Below are 10,400 nucleotides of genomic sequence, written 5' to 3' on the forward strand. Positions count from 1 at the left end.
GTGATCCAATTGTTGCACATAATTGATCTTGACAAAACTCACAATTCCATTTGAGATCATTCCCTCACCGGTGATATAACCTCCTTTGTCGCCAGCAAATGCAACATATCCTCCTCTTATACTTCGCACATCGAACAGAAGATGATAGTCGCCCGTCATGTGCCTGGAAGCCCCACTATCAACAATCCAATGACTATTAATAGTTCCTCCTGGAGCCGCCTGCACATACAACTTGATTATCAGTTTGAGAGGGGGACCCAAGCCTTTGTTGACTTGGGTCGTCCTTGATCATCAAGGAAAGTGATTTCAATCACTTGATGATTAGGAAATAAAACCTCTGGTGCTCCCCTGACTTAGTTACCTGTTTTTGTTTCCAAGTTTGTTGTCCTTTACCAGTATTTGTATTAATTGTTTTTGCAATTACTGGTTTTACATTTGTAGGTTTAGCTTGTACAGGTTTTTCATCTTTGACCTCTGATTTTAAGGCCTTCTCAATTACCTTTTGGTTCTTTTGTTTTAATTTATTTTCCCTTTCTTTCAAGACACGTGGGTCTTGTTTCGGGGAAACCGGCTGTTTTTGGTAATTGGTTTCTTGGGGAGCACTTGTTTTTCCCTTCAACTTTTGCAGGTATGGGCAGTATCTTACAATGTGCCCAACTGTGCCACATTCAAAACACATTCTCCGCTCTACAAACCTCGGAGAAACGTGTTGATGACCAGACGGAGAATCAGACACTGAACTTTGTGATCTAGATGTGCTTGGACCTAAGTCACATCCATTGGTGTGTTGGGTATAATTGTTCTGATCATTTCGTTTTAAAATTCTAACTTGTTTCACAAAATCAACGTTAGATTTATTTTGAAATGTTTCAAGTTTGTCCGTACCCTTGGATCCAACAAAGTTCACTTTCTGTTCTCTTTTCTTAGCAGGAGCTCTTTTGTTTTGCACCCTTTGAACCTTAGGTTGCTCAACCTTAGATTGTTGAACTTTAGGTTGTGCAGCCTTAGGTTGAGTAGCCTTAGACTGCTCAACTTTAGGTTGTAGAACCTTTGGTTGTTCAGTCTTAGGCTGCTGCACTTTTGGTGCTTGAGCATTCTTGTTTTGAGCCTTCTTTCCTTGTACCTGGCCCTTACCCTTTCCAGAATTGATTTGTTGTTTTCGCTCAACTGGTAGTTTTTGGTTTCCGTATTGTTTTCTAACTTGTTCACACGGAATTGGGTCACATTGAGTGACAATGACTTTTCTATTCTTGTTTCCCAAAAACTTATCAGTACGTCCTTCAAAAATTTGCTCAATTAAATCTTGATTTACATTTTTAATTGGAAAATCTTTGTCAGAGTAGATTTTGCTGTCTCCTTTGAGCGTATACAACAAGTTATTCCCTTTAGGACTAGGTACACTGGGTTTCATCATTTTTGGCTCTTCAGACTTACTCGGTTTAAGCGGTGGATCACACAAGATGTAATTCTCAATTGGAATGTCTGGTGTAGCCGAGTTAGACTGTGATTTCACAATTTCTTCAGATTCATCGTCCGAAGAATCAGCATCCTCAATAATGGGAGGACTCTGTTCCTTATCACACGATGAGTCTTTCACTTTCTCAGACTCAGATTGCCCCGAGGATGATGTACCAGTTGTGAACCCGAGGCCTACTGCAAAGTCATCAAGACAGAGTGGCACTGTAGGTTCAAAACGGGGCATATCCTCGTCATCAGGCAACTTGGAGTAATTGTGATTCATTGGGGGAGGACATGATTTGAATCCTATACACTTGACATCCCCCTTTAACTTCTGAGCATTGATAATGTGATCCAATACATAGCGGGAATTGGAATAACTTTCCAATTTCTGCTTGATTGTTTCACATTCACACCTAGATGTTGCTAACTCAACCATCTGCTTTTCAATTGTGTCAATTAAGTTGTTGTTAGCATGTTGTTTTCTCAAAACAACCTTTTGAAGTTCAGAAACATCATGTTTTAATGACGCAATTATTGCTTTAAACTCCTTTTCATTTCTGGTTAAAAATAAGTTAGCTTCAGTTGCTTTGGAAAGATCAACAATCAATTCTTGATTGTGTTTGTGTGTGATTTCAAACAGACTTTCCTTTTCTGCATATTCTAGACATTTAGCACATTCAACAGCAGCAGAAATAGAGTCAGGTTTAGAATCACATACCTGAGAGGTTTGTCCTTCAACATGAGCCATAAAGGCTGTATGAAAAGAAAAAGATCCATCTTCAGAGAAAAATTGAGAAAGCTTCTCGGAAGTTCCAGCAGATTTCTGGCAAAGAATAGATCTCCTCTTGCATAATGCTTCAGCATCAGCCAAAAGCTCATCAACCTCCAGATCTAAAGCATCACTTGATAATCACCAGCATCAAGTGATTCCCCATCCAAACTCCCACTATAACCTGAGCTATCTTCATCTTCTGAAGATTCACCAGCAGACACGGGTTCTACAACCTTTTCAACCACCTTAGCATAACATGTTGTTCCACCATTTCCCCCTTCACCAAGCTGAAGATTCCAGTTGCAAATCTCATCAGCTTGAACAACTAACCCTCTGTGGGGATTAGAGTTTGTGGATCCAGATGTATTTCCTCCCACGGGAACTATTTGTCTGTCAGAATTGTTGTTCTGTTGTTGTTGAGGCTGTCTTTGATTCCTGAAAGGATTCTGATTGCCTTGCTTAGATGGCTTCTGACATTCCCGCTTGAAATGACCCTTTTCACCACAGTTGAAGCAGGTGACAGCATTCTTATCAAAACCATACTTGGTGTTGTTGTTGCTTTCCAAGTTGGTTCTCCCCGTTCTCTCCATAAACTCCTTTGCTCTTCGAATGGCACTAGCAAGAGCCCATTTTATATCCATCATCTCAAACTCTTCTTTATCAACTTGTTGATAATCTTCATTGGTTAGATTGATATATTTCCAATCTGACCTGCAACCAACCCACAGTAAGCACTAACCAAGGTGTTCAACATCTCCATATGCTCCTTGGCTATCTCGACACTGACTTTTGAAAAGTTGGAAGTGTCCAATCTGACTGTGTTCGGGTTAGAAGTAGCTTGAAAGCTTGAAGAACTTCCATAAAACCCTTGCTGTTGTGGTTGTTGCTGTTGAGCTCTGTTTGGATCCAAGAAAGGCGGTGGAGTGAATTGTTGAGCTGTCTGTTGCACATACTGTTGTTGAGAAGAAGAAGAATTTGGTCTTGAGAACATTGTATATGCTGAAGGATCAAACTGATTCGTTGTTGAAGGTCCGGTGTTAGAGATGAAAGTTGTTTGAAGCTTAGCATGCTGAGAGGCTGGCTTTTCTCCAGTAATACCTCCTGCAATCCCATAGTACATCTCTGGATTCTGAGGAGTTATTGTTCTTTTTGCCTTTAGCTTCTCTTCCACATCTTTGTTCTCCAGCTTCTGAATTAGCTCATAAACGGTGATTGTGTCCAGAACACCGTTTTCCTTGAGAATCTCAAGATAACCGCTCCACTTTGCTGGTAAGCTATCAGCAAATCTCTTCACCATTTCTTGTGGAGTGGCAGTAACTCTGAAGGCAAACATTTCACTCAACAAGTGATGGAATCTTGTACATAATTCTGCCAAACCTTCATTCTCCATACAAGTGAAACCTTCAAACTCTTTCTTCAGCAACTCTTGCTTTATCTTCCTGGATTGAGCATTTCCTTCACATCTTAATGTGAGCATATCCCACAAACTTTTAGTAGTTGTGCAGTAAACGAACTGGTGGTATATGTCTCTGTGAAGAGGTTGTGTGAGAATCATAAATGCTTTCTTTTCCAATTCAAACTTCTTTTTATCTTCGTCAGACAAAGTACTGTAAGTCTGTGGATTAGATCCTGCGACTTCCAAATCATTCTCAAATGGAGTGAAGAAACACATCCACAAATCTTGACCTTGCCCCTGAACATAAGTTCTCAACCTTTCTTTCCACCAACCCCAGTCGTTGATGTGATTAAGCTTTGGCGGTTTCGTGCTTGTACCCGTTTCATTATCATTCTGCATCATTGCTTGAATACTGCTGCTTTGATTTGTGACTAAAGCCCATTGATTTGCAGATATCATTGCAGCTTGAGTTGGGGCAATAGCCTGCATCCATGCAGTTTTGTTGAAATCCGATGCAGATTGTGACGCTGATGATTGCGTATCAGACGATTGCGGAGTCAAAGATGTTGTCGTCCACGCGGAGGGATCCCATTGACCGTTTGTTCCCATTTTATAAAAATTAATATATTAAGTGAAAATTGATTTAAAATTTGAAAAATTAATTTTCACAAACTATGTTAAAAACTTTAATGATAACAAACAGCCGAAGGATCAAGGATAGAAAGACCTGAAATACACAACTTGTTAAGCTTAAACAGATAAGATCGAAAAATAACACTGGCCGAAAGATAACACTTGTTCGAAGGATCAACAGTGTTCGAAAGATCACTGTTGAGTTTCGAACAATGACTTCGAAAGATTCTCCTACACGAAGGATCCTTATCTTTCGAAATGTGACAGTAGCTCGAACGATGTATCCTTCGAAAAGATTCCTTGGCTCGAAAGATAACTCACTGACTTCGAAAGATGTTCGAAGGATGGGTATCTATCGAACCTCCTTGATCGAAAGATAGTCTTTCGACTCCGAAGGATATCTTTCGATGAGCTCTGACACACTGACACAAAGTTGAGAGGTTGGTGAAAAGGTGATTGGTTGGTGAACCAACTTTCAGCAGAAGGGATGATCTGACAACAACATTTCACCAACTTCAGATTTGACTTTGAAATATTGCCCAAAAAGGAAGCTTCTTATCCAGAGAAACCGGTACCGGAGTTTAGCCGGAATATTGGCCGGAAATTAGCAAACCCTTTAAAACAAGATTTTAAGTTACCCAAACCTTTCCTTAACACACCCGGTTAGTTTAGAACACGTTTTTAAGGCTAAAAATGCAAGAAACACACTAAAAACGGGTGCTAAACCAAGTGAGTTTTGTCCAAACACTTCCAAAGTCTTGTACAAACCCGGTTTTTAACAAGGAAAAGAGCCACGGCTCTGATACCACTTGTAGGTCCCTCTGAGGTTGAGGTTAAACCTAATCCTTGTTATGTTTAACACTCTAGCAAGTGCGGAATCCAAGCTAGGGTGCAAACCGTAGTTTATATGAAAGCACAAGTAACAAAGAGAAAGAGTAGACACGCAAGATATCAAAGTTTTCTCTTGTATTTCAGTGGACACGGTTACAGCCCTTGACCAAACTGAAATGCTCTCTACAAGACCTTGGTTCACTCACATGCACTATCAACAACTATGAAAAAGACTTGTGTGAACTGAACCATGTATGGGATACATATACCCATAACAGTTAACATGCTCGAAGGATAAGGAGATCTGGTCGAAGGATCATCTATCGACCAGAATATCTACCGAAAGATTCCGAAGGATCCAGACATACCTCGAAGGATGATGTATCCTTCGAGGTCCATATGTATCCATCGAATGATGTCTTTCGAGGTCATCGAAGGATACAAAACATCCTTCGATGACATCCTTCGAAGACAAGTAAACTTACACACTAAGTGTTGACTGTTTGGCCAAGTCAAACCAGGAGGATGGTTGACTTGGTCAAACAAACATTCCAACACATATACAAATCAAACACAAGACGTAAACAAGACTAACAAAAGACATCGTTTATAACATTACAAAATACAGACAAAGTACAGACACAAGTGCACCAACACACACACACACACACACACACACATATATATATATATATATATATATATTCTAAATATATATATATTTACCCATTTTTATTTACAAAAACCAACCTCCGACACTTTGTATTTTGTTACAAAAATCATGGCGAAGATTATATTCGAAACACAAGTTATAAAATATACTTGTAATGCTTGTTTAGAAAAATATTTTCTAAGTGTTGGAATTTTTAGAAATTTCGCCTCATTTTCCTTTCCAAAAATCATTCAACAATCAATAACAAGTTACCAAACAATAATACACTAGCCAAGTGCAAAACAATGCACTTTACATACAACGTGAACTTGGTTTTTCATAAAGGCGCGTAGTAACTTAGTGGGGTGTTTAGTGGTCTTAGTTACCCTCCAAAGTGTGTTTACTTTATTTAAAATCTCATTGTTGTGATTTTTAGATGTTCACAACTTCTGAACATATTTTACAAAGATATTTATTTACCAAATTTTCAGGTTTCACTTGCATCTTTATACCCCTTTTAATTTCCAAAAATAATATATATACAAGAAAAGTTATGATCCTTCAAGACCCGTGTTTTAGACTTGGTTTATTTAGGAAAATCATTCACAAGTTTTAGATCTACAAGAATCACTAGTTCACTTGGTTTATTATTTTTCAAGAATAATCATTTTTCCTTCAAGTTCATGTGTAGACTAGAAGATGATTATTTCATACAAGCACATAATCACCTCTAAATTGTTAAACCATGTTTTTAATCATGCTTTAATCAAGTTCAACCATGATGTTCAACATCATATTACTAGTAATCATCAAGCAAACACCAAGTAATCATCAACATAGCAAAACAACTCTATTTCAACAAAATTTCATCTTATTTCATCATCATGTTTAGCTTTATGTCACTACTAGAAAACTGCTGCTATTCCCACGTCAATTTCCGTGGGAAATCCGTGGGCAAATGCGTTTACCCACGGATTTCCCACGAAAATGGGCTGTGGGAATTTTGCTCGTGGGTAATTTTTTTCTGACGCATTTCCTACAAATTCTCCTACGCATTTCCCACAAAAATGTTTCGTTAGAATTCTCCTACACATTTCTAACAGAATTAATTTTCTCAACTTTCCCACACATTTCCCACAGAATATTTATTTTTTAAAGTTTGTGTATAAATCAATTATAATTATTTTTATTATATAATTTTATATATTTTATTTTTTTTACACAGTTCCTACGAAATTATTTTTTTCTTCCTACACAAATCCAACGAAATGTATTCTTTTCCCCTACATATTTCCTACGATATAATTTTTTCTTCCTACACAAATCCAACGAAATGTATTCTTTTTCCCTACGCATTTCCTACGAAATTAGTTTTGTTTTCCTACATAATTCCAACAGAATGTATTCTTTTTCCTACACAATTCCAACAGAATGTGACAAACCTAATTAATTTTTTTCCTACACATTTCCTGCGGATACATTTGAAAAAAAAAATAATATAAAAAATAGAAAATACCTATTTTTTTCAGCTTAAAAAGCATAATGGTAAATATGATTTAGAACATAAATTTAACAAAAACAAATAGCATAAATTTGGAGCATGTTAAATTACAAAATCACCATTGTAAACATAAAGATCCGGAACAAACAACATAAATTTTGAACCAGTTTAAATCACAAAACCACCATTGTTACACGTGAATATATACATAACGCCTCTTCTCTGGCATTATCTGAACCAGATACGATGTCTGCCTTAAAACCTGATTCCCATGTGGCGAAAGTATGCGACTGAACCAAAAAGCGGTCAATTTCCGGGCCTCTAGAGACCCTCATCTGGTCAAATGTGGAAGCAGCCACAATTGGTAGGTAGAGAAACCGAAACAATCTGTCACAATGGCCTTAAAACCACCAATTAGGGCTGATGGCGGCGTAGGAGGGAACTGCACTAAGCTTTCGGCAGAGGTGTTTCCTCTCCATGGGCAAATTACTTTGTGTCATTCATCAAGCTGATTGCCGAATTCTTCTCCTACATTACTACCTGTTAACAACATACGAAAAATACAGATATGAAATCGTTCTTGTATTCATTATCTCAAATAATGACACATAATTATAATAAACTAGTATTTTGACCCGCTATGCGTTGCGACGGGGTCGAAACTTAAAGAGTTAAAGTAACTCGAAATCCACATTATCTGAAATAATGACACATAATTATAATAAACTAGTATTTTGCACTTAACGAAATCCACATGGGCTGTGAACCGATTCGGGATAGGGAACCCACTTTGGATCCCTGGCCATGACCAAACCAGTCTATACTGCCAGCATTAGTGGCAACCACAGGTGACAATGCCCCAGCAGAATTGATAAGAATTTCAATCAATTAAATAACAAACAAAAATAACGTAACGAGTAATATCCCACTAAAAAAGTAGAGTCTAGAGAGAGTGAGATAGGGCAAACTTAACATCAAACCTCACCTTCTTCAACTTACGTCGTCTCTTTTCAATCTCAGGAGCCAGGTGCTCTCTGAATCTGCAAGTTAAAACAAGATATGTCACTAATCGACAAATAATTTCAGTTTTGACCTAAGTATCTGTACAAATTAAAAATTATCTATTGGTATCATGGGTGCTGGGTAGATTAAATCACCAAAAACAATAAACCTATGGGTTCACGGATCTTTGAACAGTGGCAAATCCAGAAATTTTTTTTCTTATGTGTTCATTTTTTCCTGGTGGTCATGTTTCTCGCAACCAAAAATCAGAATTTTCGGATCGATCGGGTCAGGAACATAACAAAATACAATCTCATAATGAAAATATAGAATCATTAGAAATCATAGAAGAAAATTGCAATGTCATTATATATATATAAAAAACTACAAATATCTAAAGTTTCTCCCTACGAGTTTTCACCTTTTGACCCGAATAAATTGTTATTCAAGTTTTAACACAACTAAATCACAAATTCAAGTATGACAATTAAAGTATTCAAGACAACTATATAAGTCTGAAGCATTCAAGCATCAAATATGAAATATGAGATTAACAAGACAAAAGAAACAAATCTACCTCAAAGTCCCAATATCCATAAGACCTATAATTCAAGTTTTAACAGCTACCAACTTAATTCTCAAATTAGGAAAAAAATAACAGTTAACAATTTAGGGCAAAACTAGAACAAAAGTATAATAAGAAGAGTTTATGACAAAAGCAAAATCATAACAAGGTGCAATCCTTAGATAACAATTTCCAAATTAAGAACATAGCACAAATAACTTACATATAATGGAGAGCTGTTGTATTTCAATCGAAAGGGAACCACTGAAGCCTGCCGGTCGCCGAAGGCTATTGTGTTTCAGCCGAGAGGGGTAAAGTAGCGTTTGATTTTTTTTGGCCTTTTGGGTGACGATTGACGAATAAAGACTTCGAACCATCACAAAAGACCTCAACAGAAAAACCCTAACTCCATTATCTTCCCCCGTATCGAACCTCTATTATAAAACACCAAGAACGCCCTCTCGTTTTAGCCTATTTAGATCCACTATGAAAGGAGATTTTGAGAGAGAAAGTGAGTGGGTACTGGGTAGATAAAAGGTATGTAATTTGGATTGGTGAGGTTTGGGGGGCGGGAAACACCGGAGGGTTTCATTTTGATGAAAAATTCAAACTAGCGTAATTAGAGCATTCACATCCAATCCACTAAAAATATATATACATTTCACTAAAAAACAACTCCTATATCAATATATTTCCACTAAAAACAAATACTTTTTCTGTCTCCTTTTCAATATATATTACATTTTTCTCTCTCTTTCACTCACAGCCACTTTCAATATATATTAAAAAATTATAGTCCCAAATATACAGATGAACAGTAATATTTTCTCTCTCCTCCACTCACAACCACTTTTTATACTCTTTACATTTTAAAAACCCCACACACTACATATGATGGACTGGATGGGAATGCTCTTAGTTGTGAGACAATATAAGTTGTTTTTTTAATTCTTACTTTATGAATAAATATTAATACTTAGTTATAAATGTTATGAATAAATATTAATACATGTAAATAACTTTGAATAGACTAGTATATTTTTTTCTGAACCACAAGAAACGATGTGTCAACCACTGTGACATCGGACGTTATGGCCAAGGTCGAGTACTCGACCGCTGCCAGCTAGAGGTGTACAAAAAAAACCGGTTTTAGAACCGAAACCGGGAAAAAAACCGAAACCGATTTTTTTATAACCGGAGCAGTTTTATAACCGAACCGCTGGTTTGTGACCGGGTACTAATCTTGATCTGAAATACCGGTTAATAACCGAAACCGGAAAAAAAACCGGTTAAAACCCCAAAAAAAACCGGTTTTTTTTTGGGAAAAACCGGTCCTAACCGGATACACCGGTTATTGTTTTGGGCTTGAAAAAACCGGTTAGTAACCGAAACCGGTTATAAAAAAACTGTTTTCGTTTTGAGTGAAAAAACCGGTTCGGTTAATAACCGTATAAAATAACGAGGAGAGTGTGAATCGAACCTGGGTCACAAGGAACACCAATTCTTTCCCCAACCACTACACCACTAACTCAATGGCAACTATAGAATAATTAACTTTCATATCTAACTAGTGGGTTTATGAGTGTT

The 10,400-nt window shown here is 37.1% G+C and overlaps 1 long non-coding RNA gene across 1 annotated transcript; it reads right to left on the reverse strand.

The window, feature by feature from the left end:
- Nucleotides 1-7,330: 7,330 nt before the first annotated feature.
- LOC118482007 lies at nucleotides 7,331-9,330 on the reverse strand. Its single transcript, XR_004866694.1, has 3 exons — nucleotides 9,037-9,330; nucleotides 8,232-8,286; nucleotides 7,331-7,786 (listed from the first exon to the last, which is right to left on the reverse strand). It is a non-coding gene; the product is annotated as an uncharacterized LOC118482007 (long non-coding RNA).
- Between the last annotated feature and the right edge of the window lie 1,070 nt (nucleotides 9,331-10,400).

This window comes from Helianthus annuus, chromosome 9 (assembly GCF_002127325.2).
Source record: "Helianthus annuus cultivar XRQ/B chromosome 9, HanXRQr2.0-SUNRISE, whole genome shotgun sequence".
NCBI classification, from domain to species: Eukaryota; Viridiplantae; Streptophyta; class Magnoliopsida; order Asterales; family Asteraceae; genus Helianthus; species Helianthus annuus.